General features: G+C 48.3%; 1 protein-coding gene across 12 annotated transcripts in view; it reads left to right on the forward strand.

Moving 5' to 3' along the window:
• Window positions 1-14,194, forward strand: part of CYRIB (CYFIP related Rac1 interactor B) — a 143,854-nt gene that overhangs the window by 24,173 nt on the left and 105,487 nt on the right. For 9 of the 12 annotated variants that reach the window (XM_061123198.1, XM_061123202.1, XM_061123190.1 and 6 more), the window contains exon 2: window positions 13,369-13,422. The gene's annotated coding sequence lies outside the window, so the exon portion shown is untranslated. Of the gene's footprint in view, window positions 1-12,808; window positions 12,873-13,368; window positions 13,423-14,194 lie in introns of those variants that run through there. The other 3 variants (XM_061123200.1, XM_061123195.1, XM_061123191.1) reach the window with 3 other exon arrangements.

A 14,194-nucleotide genomic window follows, 5' to 3' on the forward strand; every position in this document is an offset into this window, starting at 1 on the left:
AGAAGCTTTATCTGTAGATTTTTTCCTGTGACTTTGGATGAAATGTACACAGCTGGCCGATTTTTCAATGAAAACTTGGGGTGGTGGTGGGGAGCTTTAATTTACATGACGGAGGCTTGACTCAGAGCCACTTTATGGCTTTGGTGGGTGTTAGAAAGCTCTTGGGAGAGTCCTGATAGGTGTTTTGTGGGGATGAGGCTGTGCTGATGAGTTTCTTTCAACATTGCCTTCACCCCTGTGAGGAGTGGGGCTGTGACCTCAGTGGGCAGGATGTGGGTTTCAGAACATGAGGGGTCACCCTTGTACTGCAAGAGCTTTTGGAATCAGCTGGCATGGGTTGGAAACACTTCCTGTCTTGGGGTTGGGAACCTGGAGCTGAGAGCGATCTCGGCGTAGGTGTGCGTGGTTGGACTGGAGGGTTTGTGTGGAGAACTCATGTCATCAGGTCCTGGGGTGGCAGCTTTTTGAGCTGCATTAGAGGGACTTGCACTGTGATCTTCGGGCCATATGGGGCCACTGAAAGATTCATGTATTAGAACAGGTAACAGGTGGTGTTCATAGCTTGTGAGGTGGAGGGCAAGAGACCAGAGTCTGGGGGTTCAGTGGGAGAGAGATGCCCTCTTTGCATGAAGCAGAGGGCGTGGGGCTCAGAGCCAGCCTCCCAGATGCCATCAGTAAGCCACCAAGTCACATGAACTGGCAGCCAAGGCAGGAAGCGGGGTCTGGTAGCAACCAGCATCTTCTCCTACACCCACTGAGAAATGTATCAGTCCATTCTCTGGGTTTCAAGTGACAGAAACCAAACTCAAGCTGGCTTAGGTTTGAAAAAGGTCATCAGTTGTGAAACGGTCAGGGGTGGCTGATATGGGCCCAGGCCACGCTGGCCGGGCTTTGTCTCCCGCTGTCTCTTGGCCTTGCCTTCCTCCCACCTTGTTTCTCAGGGGTCTCTCCCCGTGAGATAGACTCAGGCTTTCAGCCTTTCATGTGAACCGCCCTGGGTGACGGGAGAGGAATACCCTTTCCTGGTGACTTCAGCCAAAGTGCTCGGGAAGGTCCTTATTGGCCAGTTAGGGCCACATGACCATTCTTGAGCCTTGAGAGGACTCTTACTGGCCAGTTTTGGCCACATGCTTGTTCTTGAAGCAGCATCGGTTCTGGAAGATTCCCTGCTTTGACATCCCTCCCCTGGGTGACATATGGGAGGGTCAGGGGGTGCCCCAGAGGGGCTGGAGGCTGGGCAGGGAGGAGCCCCAAAGTTCCTTTTGCCTGGTGAGGGTTAGGGTGGGTTAGGGTGGGAGGTCAGGGCAGACTTTCCTTTCGTTTGGCCAGGGAGGCTTCTGAGGCTCTGGCGCCTGAGCTTGGGTGGAGTGAGTGGCCCAGAGGGAGGGAGGCGCTATGGGTCCGTGGCCGCTGCCCCGTGAGTCAGTCGTTCCTTCTCTTCCTCCCGCAAACATGTATTGAAGGCCTGTTCTTCTGAATCCCTCAGAGTGTCATTTGCATTCTTCATGCCTCTGAACTGTGCCCAGGGTTGATGCTCTGAACGTTTAACATTGGGCAGCCACCAGAGTCCTTTCTGGAAGTTTCCACAGTGCTTGACATTCCTTTCCTAGCCGGGGCCCGTCTGGGGGCTCTGGGTGGGGGGTGTGGCAGCTGGGGAGAGGGGCTCCGGACAGCACCCCTTTCCCAGCCTGTGTCAAGTCCTTCGGGATTTTAACAACTGGGCAGCCATGCTGGTGTGAAGCAGCCCAACTTCCTGTTTGAGCGCTCTCGGGGTGGCACTGGGGAGCTGGTGCTCACTTGCCCATCTCCCCCAGCCCTCCTCACACTCACCACCCCCTGGCCCCCACCCCAGGTCTTCCGCCGACGGCCTGCAGAGGGAATGCACTGTTGATTTTTGTGCAGGTCAACAGAGAGAGGCCAGGGAGATGGCCCTAAGTGGCAGCTTTCTCCTGCTCACCCCGCTCCCTCAGCTGGGCTGTGTGGTTATTCAGATCAAATGCCCTTTCCTGTGAGGTTCGTTGAAGCCACTACCGCCCACACTTACTCTCTTTTTGCACCTAAGTTTTCTTTTTTTTTCCTGTGAGCAATTCAGGTTTATAGGCTTTGGAGAGTGTGCAAATGTTTGATTTAAATTCAGGAAGTCTGGAATGAGGAATAGAAAGAGTTACTTCTCGTTTGTTTTTTTCTGGGGGACTTGGGGGGGATGGGGTGGGGATGATGTGAGGACTCCAACCACCTGGTCCTGCAAGGCAGTGCTCCCAAGAGGACAGGCCAAGCCCGGGGCAGTGGGCCGGGTCCGCCGGCCCGGGGTGACCTGTGTGACGAGAAGGGACACAAGAGGGTACATAGTTTGGAGGCTTCTGTGGGTCTGAAATGGAGCGTGGAGCAGATGATAAGAAGGGTGGTGCCTGCCACCTGAATACTAGCTACCAGCTGTTGGTACTTCCTGCTGGCCAGCCATGGAGCCCATCTGATCCCTTTGACTGATCTCAGGAATCTTCTCCACAAACCTGGGTGGTACTATCATCCCCATTTACAGCTGAGGAAGCCAAGCCCCAAGAGGTTAAGAAATGTGTCCAGGATCACCCAGCGACTCAGTGGTGATTCGAGTATGTCAGGCTCCAAGGCTGTGCCCCTGTATACTGCCCAAGGGGTGTTCATAGATGCCATGGGCTGTTTGGGGGATAACTTGTTGTTTTGTAGGTAAGTCATGTCCAACTCTGCGACGCCACGGACTGTAGCCTGCCAGGCTCCTCTGTCCATGGATTCTCCAGGCAAGAATTCTGGAGTGGGTTGCCATTTGCTTCTCCAGGGGAATCTTCTCAACCCAGGAGAACCCACATCTCCTGCCTTGGCAGGAGGATTCTTTACCGCTGAGCCACCAGGGAAACCTTTGAGGATAAGTGGCATCCTATAAATCAGAGCCTGAGGTTACTAATAAGCATTTATTCTGATGATCAGAGCCTGCATACTGACTTGTAAGAGGGAGGAGAAAACGTGAGGGTGAACGTAGACACAGAGGCAGTGAGCCTCAGCCTGGGGTATCAGGGAGGGAATGAACCCAGGCACCCAGAGTTCCTGTCCCAGCCCTGCCCCAGCATCATGGGGCCTTGGGTGAGTCATACTGTTGCTAGCTTCTGGTTTCCTTTTCAGTGAAATGAGAGTAACAATCACAATAATAGCATCTGTCGTGGGCTTCCTCGGTGCTGGGTGCAGCCGTGGGACACCAGAATGGAGAGGTGTACAGATTAGGGCTTCTGCTTGGGGTGCTTGGGGATAGCAGGGAAGGAGGACCCTCCCCACCGAGGCTGCACATGAGACACGGGACGGGTCAGGCCTGGAGAACCGGAAGGGTCTCTGCCAGTTGGGGCGGGAGGGAAGCGAGCAACTTGTGGCCTGGCTCTGGTGTCAGGGTCCCCCAATCATCTGACTGTTGTCCCTGCAGCCAGAGGGAGGGACTTGTTAACAAGGGGGCTTCTCTCCCCAGCCCTAGTTCTGCCTCATGCTCATGTGTGTTCAGTCACGTCCGACTCTTTGCAACCCCATGGTCTGTAGCCCGCCAGGCTCCTCTGTCCGTGGGATTCTCCAGACAGGAATACTGGAGTGGGTTGCCGTTCCCTTCTCCAGGGGATCTTCCCGACCCAGGGATCAAAGCCATGTCTCCTGCTTGGCAGGCGGATTCTTTACCACCGAACCACCTGGGAAACCCCCTAGCGCTGCCTAGATAGTCCTCATCAGAACCAGCTTCCCAAGCCCTCAGATGACAGACACTGAGTCCCAGCCGTGCCGCAGTCACCTGGGAGTTTCTGCAAACACCGGTGCCCAGTCTGGGGAACAGTGTTGCTAAAAAGCTCCCCAGGTGATTGTGATCCGCAGCCTGCCCCTCCGGGGACCTGCCGCCCATTCCTGCCGAGGGGGTGGATTCATTAGGGCCAGGGATAGGTTCCAGAGACCAGATGCCTCTGGGGCATCGCAGCTGCTCCTGGTTGCCAGCTCATTACTGTGTCCCCGGCCCTTGGGAGAGGCAACGGGGGTGGTGTTCTCTTTACATGCGCCGGACGTGGGCTGGGCCCCGTGTCCTGTACCCCGGGGCACGAGGTGGCCGGCCCGGGGTGCGCCTGAGCCCTGTGGGGTGCCTGGGCTTCCTCTGGGTGCTGCCTCCTCACTGCTCTGGGCAGGGCCTGAGTCCCTGCCCCTGGACCGTGTAGGGCCATCCTCAGATGGCCTCAGAGTCTCAGCATCTCCCAGGACCCAGTGCCCGCTGCCCCAGTGGGACTCGGAGACAACCAGTCACAGGCCTGGGACCAGTCGAGCAGCCCAGCCCTGGCAGTTTAGAATCTGAACTTGATCTGGCCAGGGATGCTGGAAGTCTGGTTGAGATGATGCCCTTGCACTCTTTTGGGTTCAGAATCATATTTTTCTAGCATTTTTACATAGCGTTTTACATTTTTTACATTTTACATGGTTCATTGGCTTCCAGAGAAATCCTTTTGCATGAGTTCTCCCAGTAACCAACCACTTTCTGAACACTGTCTCGTAGTCAACTTGTCAAGATCACAGAGGGAGAAACAAGCTTCCCCAGGGACTTGTGACATGTTTGCACATGACTGAGTCAGGATTCGAACCATGGTCATTCTGACTCCAAAGCTCATTCCGTGCACAGAGGTGGACCGTAGTTCCAATTATGTAAAACCAGAGACAAACTGTTCTATGTGGTGGCTACTAGCCACACGGGGCTATTTAAATAGAAATTAATAAAAATTAAATATAATTAAAAACTGGGTTACACCAGCCAGAGTTCAGCTGCTCCGTAGTCACCTGGGTCTGGTGCTTCTGTTTTGGACAGTGTAGATAAGGAACGTCTCCAGCAGTGCAGAAAGTTCTGTCAGTGCTGAGCTAGAGTGACCACATGGCGGAGACACGGCTCTGGGCCCGGCTTGCACAGTGGCTGAGGACGGTTAGAGGCGGGGATATGGTGAGCCAGCTGTCTCACTTTGTTGTGTGCGTGCTAAGTTGCTTCACCTGTATCCAACCCTTTGCGACCCTGTGGACTGTAGCCCGCCAGGCTCCTCTGTCCGTGGGATTCTCCAGGCAAGAATACTGGAGTGAGTTGCCATGCCCTCCTCCAGGGGATCTTCCCGACACAAGGATCGAACATCCGTCTCCTCCATTGGCAGGCAGGCTCTTTACCTCTAGCGCCACCTGGGAAGCCCCACGTCACTTTGTCGGTGTCCACTAATAGAGCGACCAGCTGTCCTGGTTTGCCAAGGGATTTTCAGGGACTTGGGACTTGCTTGGCTAATGCTAGGAAATTCCCAGGAACCTGAGACCTTGGTCACTCTGTTCACCACACTGTGTCCACGTAGACCTTCTGCTTGTACTCAGGTCCAGGACACAAGAGTTGAACAGAGTTGCTCCAAGGTCAAGGGTCGGGGGAAGCTAGCTGATGAAATAGCAGCATAATCTGGGAGGAGTGCTCTGAGAAAGGGGAGTATCAGGTAGGATGTCCCCAGAAGCCTTCCCCTAAAGGGGATGCGGCTGAGCTGAGAGCAGACACCTAGACGCAGTTAATCAGGTGAAGGAGTTTGGAAGCTCAGTAGTCAGCCCTGGGTAGTTAGGAGTCGGAAATCTTAGGAGCTGGTTCTGACTCCACTGTGATCCTGCTGTCTTCACTGCAGGCAAGTTCTTTTCCTTCTACGTGTCAGATTCTCCCATCTATAAAACCAAGCATTTAGACCAGACACCCCCAATAACATTCTCTACCTTCACCTATGTCACACTTTCAAGTAAATCGTGATATGTCTTTAATGGTGGCACAGTTTGAAAAGGGTAGGGCTAGGGCTGACCCACAGGGTTGCGGTTTTGCTGAGATGGTACTGAGTCTGGCTGTTCAGTCTCCAGGAAGTCTTCTCTTCCTCCTTCACCTCCTTCTTAATTTATGTTTTTAATTGAAGTATAGTGGGTTTACAATGTTGTGTTAATTTCTGCTCTACAGCAAAGTGGTTCGTTATACATACATATATTCTTTTTCCATTATGGTTTATCACAGGATATATATATATATATATATATATATATATATATATTTAATATTTATTTATTTAGCTGTGCTGGGTCTTAGCTGCAGCACACAGGATCTTTAGCTGCGGCATGTGGAATCTAGTTCCCTGACCAGGGGTCAAACATGCACCCCGTGCTTTAGAAGCATGGAGACTTACTTAGCCACTGGACCACCAGGGGGGCCCCCAAAAGTGGCATATGACTGTCAAGATTAGGTGATGGGAGTTGAGAGGGCAGTGCAATTGATGAAAGCTGCAGTAGTTGTCTTAACATTGTTATCCACAACCATTTATCTCCTGTGCGCTTATTTATTTTCATTTCCTGATTTCTGATTTCGAGTTGCCCCGTGACCCTATCCTTTGCATTTCCTTGTCACCCCTGGTCAGAGTCACACTGCGTCACAGTAGCCAACCTGCACACTGTCCTTGGAGCCTGAAATCCTTGAAGATGGGAGCTCTGTCCTCCTCTCCATCTCCCTGTGCCTCTGGAGCTGTCTGGCATGTGATAGTCAATCAAGATATTCTTATTGAGTAACCCAAGCTATTACTTGCCAAAGGCCCATGTGTGGTCACTTTTGACTTTGTTGTGGTTGTCAGGGCTACTGTTATAAAATGCTACAGACTGGGAGCTTATAAACAATAGCCGTATAGTTCTCACTGTTCCAGAGGCTGAACTTCTGAGATCCAGGCACCAGCATGCTTGGGCAGGGGCTCTTCTCTCATTGTGTGCTCACGTGATGGGAGGAGTGAGGGAGCTGTCTGGGGCCTCACGAGGGCACTAATCCCATTCATGAGGGCTCCACCCTCATGACTTCTCAAAGGCCCGACCTCCTACAACCATCACACTGGGGAGTTAGGATTCCAACATGGGAATTTGGAAGGCGGGGACACAAACATTCAGACCAGTAATACTTGTTATGATATGTATAATAATTATTATATGTATAATATGCATATAAATGATGCTGAAGCTCCAGTACTTTGACCACCTGATGCCAAGAGCCGACTCATTGGAAAACTCCCTGATGATGGAAAGATTGAAGGCAGGAGGAGAAGGAGACAACAAAGGATGAGATGGTTGGATGGTGTCACCGACTCAATGGACGTGAATTTGAGCAAACTCCAGGAGATAGTGGTGGACAGGGCAGCCTGGCGTGCTGCAGTCCATGGGGTCGCAAAGAATCAGACACGTTTTAGTGACCGAACAACAACAGCACATCTAGAAAAGTGCACATCATGATTATTTTTGCGTGTATATTGATTTGAAACATGAAATGGCAGCTGTTTGGACTTAGAAGGAGAAAGGAAGCAAACAGTAGCATGCTCAGGTGTGAACCATGGAAGGGTCTCCTGCTCACAATGTGATCCTGAACCAAATAGAGTAGATCTTCCAGTCTGGCTGTTGAATGCCTCTGCTTAGCGCAACAGGAGACAGATGCCGACTGGCTTAATTCATCCAAGCAGGGCAACAGGAGGTTTGGAAATGTTCTTAGTAAAACTTTCTCATCTTGATTAATAAATTATATATAGATATATTTTTTTTACACAGATTTTTGTTCTCTTAGTTAGAACTGAGGGGTAATGTGAACATATAGAAAAATCGCCTTCCTAATACAGGCTCAGGGAAGCAGTGGTAGGGAAAAGTTGGATTAAGAGAGCACTTTGAACTAATTGCAGTGTTAGCTTTTCCAAGTGACTGTGGAAACTGCTGAGTGTTCACAAGTAGCTTTTGTCGGGCCCCCTTGAATGTGCAAGATAAGCTAGCTACCTGTGCAGTGACCACATTTAATATTTTTTCACAAATTTATAAAAAGAATGAATGTGCTTAAAAAAATTTTTTTTAAGTTTGTTAAATATTGCTGTGGGGAGTTTGGGATCCATATGTATATCGTGCTATATTTAAAATGGATAACCAACGAAGTCCTATTATATAGCACAGGAATTCTGCTCAGTGTTATGTGGTGGCCTGGATGGGAGGGAAGTTTGGGAGAGAATGGATACATATATATATATATATATATATATATATATATATGGCTGAATCCCTTTTCTGTCCACCTGAAACTATCACAACATTGTTAATTGGCTATTCTCCAATATAAAATAAAAACTTAAAAAAATATTGCCCTGCTAATATTTTTACATTCTCACTAAGTCCTTTCAATAAAATTTCAGCCTAAGTTATGCAGATTATCATGAATCCTGAATAATAATACTTATTATAAATAACATTTGTTGAGTATTTAGTACATATTAGCCACTGTTCTAGGGAAAAGTTTTATTAAATAAGTGATGAGGAGTTGTTGGAAGTAGTACAGAGCTCTTGTAATTGAATAGGTTATGGGTATATGTTTATAATTTTATTAACATATAGATATTTTTATTATTATTAACCTAGGGATAGAATGAATCAAGGCTAAGAAAAAACAGCAAGTGATAAACAAACCAATAAAATTACAAGGTGAATTCACTGAGGAGGAGTAATTGCTTGAATTATTATTTTTTTGTCTAATTAGCATTTATTAGGTGTCTTCTGGGTAGCAGGCCCTGTTAGGTACTTTCACACCTGCTGTTTTATTTCATTACAGTGCCTTCATCACTCGCAGATAAGGTCTCCCATGGGCTTTCTCTGACTAATGAGTTAACCTGGCCCGTGGTTTGCAGTCCTGTTTGGGCCGTACAGTCACCTAGGGATCTTGGGAAAACTATAGTGCTGAGGTTTCGTCCTTAGAGGTTCTGTTTTAATTGTGCAGGCTGGGGACCCCGCAGTGGTATTTTTAAAGATTTTCCTCCTGCCCTTGTGAATTTTGGTTGAGCCGGAGTGAGAACCGCTGTGCTGGGCCGTTTGAGATGTTATTTCATTGGCACGAAAGTATTGCTTTAAACTCCTCAGTGATGAGCAGCCGTTGCAAGCTCGGGGGTTTGCTGTACTAGGTGGGTGTAAGTAAAACATCTGTTTTCCTTTGTCTGTTTCCTATGAAATGGGATATGGAAAGTGTCAGAATAATGATTGAATGAAGCAGGCTAGAAAATGTTGCCTTCAATGTCTCAGACCCAGAATTTCCAGGTGCACTTAATTTGTCACCTGAGTTTTGCTCTGTGGTGGTTTCAGAAACATCATGCCAGTGACTTGCATAATAAGTTTGTTGGTTTTGTTTTTGTTTTGTTTAAGTAACTTCTACTCTAAAAGGTGCGTGCATGTTAAGTCGCTTCAGTGGTGTCAGTTGTGACCCCACGGACTGTAGCCCACTAGGCTCTTCTGTCCATGGGATTCTCCAGGTGAGCATAGTGGAGTGGGTTGCCATGCCCTCCTCCAGGGGGTCTTCCCAATCCAGGATCAAACCCGCGTCTCTTATGTCCCCTGCATTGGCAGGCGGACCCCTTTCCACTAGTGCCACCTGGGCTCCTTTAAGTGAAATATATACATTGGTACAGAGTATTGATCTGTGAATAAAAACTTTAATAAGAGGACATAGGAATTATAAGGAATTCTTTTGGTGGAAGGGTTATATAGGTCAAAATGCCCTCCCTAAAAATTGTGTTTGCTGTCACAGTAAAGTTAATATCAAAACATTAAAAAAAACAAGAGTGTTCAGGGAGCTCAACTTCCCGTTAAAAATTGTTATAGCCTGAGATCACATTATAGAGAATTAAAAAGTGATCCATAATCCAAGAACATACCCAGTCCCTAAAAAAGTTTTTTTAATCATCTTCCAAAATAGGTGTGCTTCAATGGGAGCTCTAGTCCTGCCTAGAGAATCCCAGGACTCGTGAAAGTGTGACGTAATTGGTGGTCAGGTAAAGGGAAGAGTTCATTAGACCTGCCAAGTATTTTCCCCTAAAAGAAGCAATGTTTCTGGTAGGGGCAACTAGATCGCCTTCCGTTTAAGACTGTTGTCCCACTTTTTTTTTTTTTTTTAAATATTTATTTATTTGGCTGTGCTGGGTCTTAGATATAGCACGTGGGATCTTTAGTAGTGGCATGCAGGGTCTAGTTCCCTGATCAGGGATCGAACCCAGGCCGCCTGCATTGGGAGCTCAGAGTCTTATCCACTGGACCACCGGGAAAGTCCCTGTTGTCCCCCTTTTAAAAACATTTTATTGCGTTAGCTAAGAGACCTTGGGCAAGTCATATCATCCTTTCGGACCTGAGGCTCTTCACTGGTATCATGAGTGGCTTTCCACTCATTTCCAGTGGGTTTCCACTGGTTTTCCAGTGGGGCTTTGCTGAGCGTCTACAGTGGCTTAGGGAGCCCTGGGGGAAGGGTGTTGAGCTGACACCTCTCTGGGTTTCTGTCTGAGGGCAGCTCTGAATGGGTGCTGCTTTGCAGAGACATTAAACCCATTCATGTCTGCATGCATTTTTGAGGACCTGGTATGAATCAGGGGTCAATACCAGGGCGGGGGACAGCAGAATCACCAAAACGAGTGTACGCCCTCAGGTAGCTTCAAGTGTCCTGGAGGTGACAGTCTACACGGATAATTCAGCATTTCTTCAGCTAGGTCAGGGGCTGGGTGGGAGAAGGAGGTTGGGCAAATGACTGTGTGAGTGAGTCCTGGGTGCTTTTTTTTTTTTTTTTAAAGAAACAAATGACAAGTAGGGGACAGCTCCCTCCTTGAGTCACTGGCTAGTCACTCCCGAAGGGAAAGGAAAGAGGAAGGACAGGGCCCACGTGGGAGGCTTGGCACTTCCCCGAGTGGACTCAGGGACGTGGCTGTGCTGATGCAAGGGCTGTCAGGCCAAGGGGAGGATCTGGGGTCTCAGAAGACCACAGGGTCAGCCCTTAGGACTGGGAGGGACCCTGGACATGTTTGAAAGTGTTAGTTGCTCAGTCGTGTCTGACTCTTTGCCATCCCATGGACTGTAACCCACCAGGCTCCTGTGTCCGTGGGATTTTCTGGGCACGAATACTGGATTAGGTTGCCATTTCCCTCTCCAAACCCTAGGTCAAGGTCCTGGAATTTGGTCCAAGGGTCTTGTGATTGATGTGGCTGGGCTTCTGTGAATGCTTGACCCTGAGAGGTCTCCTAGTCCAGGCAAGTTGCCCTGGCAAGCCCACCTGCTTGCGAGTCCAGGTCTCCGTACCCGATGTCCTTCTTCTTGCCTCTTGTGCTTGACATTGTGAACCAGCCATCCTGACTATGGGCCTTCCCATATGCTGCCAGTTTTGCTTGGATCCCTTTCAGTTGGGCAAATTCTAACTTGTCTTTTTGTTCGCAGCTTAGATAACACCTCCTTGGGGGAAGTCTTCCTTGCACCCAGCACTTTCCCTCCCCTGTGGAATTAATTAAATACCCTCTTCTGTGGTTGCCCAGCACCTGTACTCATCGGAAGCACAGCATCTTAACCATTGAACTGCCAGGGAAGTCTTTATTCCACTAATCAATGAGAGCCCTTTGTGGCTGGGACAGTTTAATTCCTGGAATTAATCCCATGGCCACATGCTTGGCACGTTGTAGGTGCTCAGCAGATGGATCATGAGTGAATGAGTGTCCTCACTTGACCGCAGTGGCTACAGAAGCTCAGAAAGGTTCAGTGACTTACCCAAAGTCACACAGCTCTGAAAGACCAAGAAGGGCTGGAGCCCATGCTGTGAGTCTAAAGAGGAAAAAAGATCAGGTCCAGTTTCTAGAGTCTCCCATCCAGAAGAGCCGGGCCTGACGCTGCTTAGTTTCTGAGACAGATGAGACCAGGCGTGTTCAGAGTGCTATGGCGGTAGACTGGTTTCTAGAGTCACAGTCCAGCTTTCCTCTGTCCACAGAGAGGAAGTGAGGGGAAGTCACCCTTGTTTTAAGATGACTTCCCTTCTGCGGGAGACATACTCTCTTTCCTGGTTTGTCTCTAAGTGATGGGAAGACCAGCTTCATCTTCATGTTCTTAAAGACTTTTGTGAGAGCAAGTTAGTATACTTTTTTCTAATTTCTAGGACTTTCGCCCAGGACCTTAAAAAAATTGTTCCCAAGTAAACAGCTTGTCTTATTTTCTGCTTTGTGAATCTGGCAAGTGCATACACACAACACACACACAGAGTGTGGACCTTGTGCTTACCTGTGAGGTCTGAACTTGTGAGAATGCTTGGTTGTTGCTTAATCGGTAAGTCACGTCTGCCTCTTTTGCAGCCCAGTGGACTGCAGCCCGCCAGGCTCCTCTGTCCTTGGTATGCCTATGTTGTTCTAAATGGAATGGCTCTTTTCTTTGGCCACTGAGCAGTTTTGTGATTATTCTTGAAAAGGGAATTTTAAACCACATTCAGGCGACAGCAGAAAGGAAACCGGTACTGGCGAACGAGAAGATTGCTGGCAACGCAGCCAGAGTGGTTGACGTGATCAGCTGATAATGTTCCCCCACGACAATTAGGCAGGGCCCCCAAATCTTTTGTGAATAAAGGGAGGCTGGTTAAGTGGCTTCCGGTAGTCTCAGTCCCCGATGACAAGGAAAAAGAAGACACCTCAGGCAGCTAAAGATTTAATCAAAATGAAAGCCAGAAAAAAAGCATTCTCTTTCTCTTGCAGGCAGTAATGAGTGTCTAGACATTGCTGACCTTGCTCTGATCTTCACACTTGATGCTGATGAATGGGTTCAAATGGGATATTGTTTAACTTGGGTTTTATGAAAACTCCCTTTGATTCACAAGTTTTTGTGAATCTCTTTTGTAGGAGATTTTGAGGGTGACAACGATGGTGTAATGTACGTTTGTTTTCCTCTCTCTGTGGTGTAGAAACCTAAAGCAGGAAGCGAGTCGGATGGAATGTCTGAGACCAGTTCAAATTCAAGTTGAGCTGAGTGTTTTTCTGAGGCCCGGACTTGCTGAGGTAGCCCAGAGTCCCAGCATCCTTTATCATAGAATTATGAGTCTGAAAGGACAGCCACGCTCCACCCTCTATGTCCCGGGGACAATGCAGTCCAGCCAAACTGTGCCCCTCCATCAGAGGAGTTTGACTTGGGCTTGCTCTTTATTTGCTCTGCAACCTTCAGCAGTTTACTTGACTTGAATATATAAAGAACTCTTACAATTTGACATCTCTGAATCTCCATTTCCTTTTTTTAAAAATGTCTTCATTTCTTCATTTGTCATATACCAGACTGTTTTGAACGTTACATGAGAAAAACATTTGTAAAATATCGTCTATAAAATATAATGGTCTGGAGGAATATTATTTGGCTTGAAATACTACTGGACAGAAATGTTTTATTGGGTTGTTACTCTTGGTACAGGAGAAAAACAGTAGTGATTAGGATTTACTGGAGGCTTTTTGTGTGCTGGGGACTTGTGACTTGCCTAATCCTTGCTATATCTCTGTTTTGCAGGAGAAGAAACTGAACCCTGGAGTTTGAGTGATTTCATTCAAGGTTACCAAGTTGGTAAGTGACAGAACCGGATTTGACTGTGGCCACCTGGCTTCAGAACTAAGCGCTTCATTTGATTTGTCTTGAGCCTCACAATAGCCCTCAAGAGCCGAGGTTCAGAGAAGTGACTTTCCCAGGTTCTCTTCCCTGGTAAGGGGTTGTCTGAGTCTGTTCAGGCCGCTGGAGCAGGGAGCCATAGACGGGGTTGCATGTAAACAACAGAAATTTAATTCTTACAGTTCTGGAGGTTGGCAAGTTCAAGATCAAGATGCTGGCAGATTCAGTGTCTGGTGAAGGCCCACATCCTGTTTCTTTGTGCTATACCCTCACATGGTGGACGAGGCAAGAGAACTTTCTGAGGCCTCTTTTCTACGGGCACTAATCCCATCCATGAAGGCCCTACCCTCGTGACCTAATCACTCCTGAATACCCTCATGTTGGGGGTTAGGTTCCAACTACGAATTTGGAAAGGGGATACCGACAGGCCCTTTCAGAGTTGACTGAAAAATAATAACTATATCTAGGGGAGCTCATCAGAAAGGGAAGTCCCCAAGTGTCAAAAACGGAGAGAAATCCAAGCCAAGTGGTCGTATGAGCTGAAGGCACAATAACTTATGGGGATTTTGCACCCACAAAGCCACTGTAGAGTCTGGGGGTTAAAGTTTTGAGACCACAATGGGCCTAGAAATGAGACTTGGGCCCAAGGTAGACATGAATTTCCAGGAGCCTTAAACATTACACGTCTTCATGAGAAAGGACTGGAAAAGCCCCACTGTCTGGAGAAACA

Source organism: Dama dama, chromosome 21 (assembly GCF_033118175.1).
Source record: "Dama dama isolate Ldn47 chromosome 21, ASM3311817v1, whole genome shotgun sequence".
In the NCBI taxonomy this organism is placed as follows: Eukaryota; Metazoa; Chordata; class Mammalia; order Artiodactyla; family Cervidae; genus Dama; species Dama dama.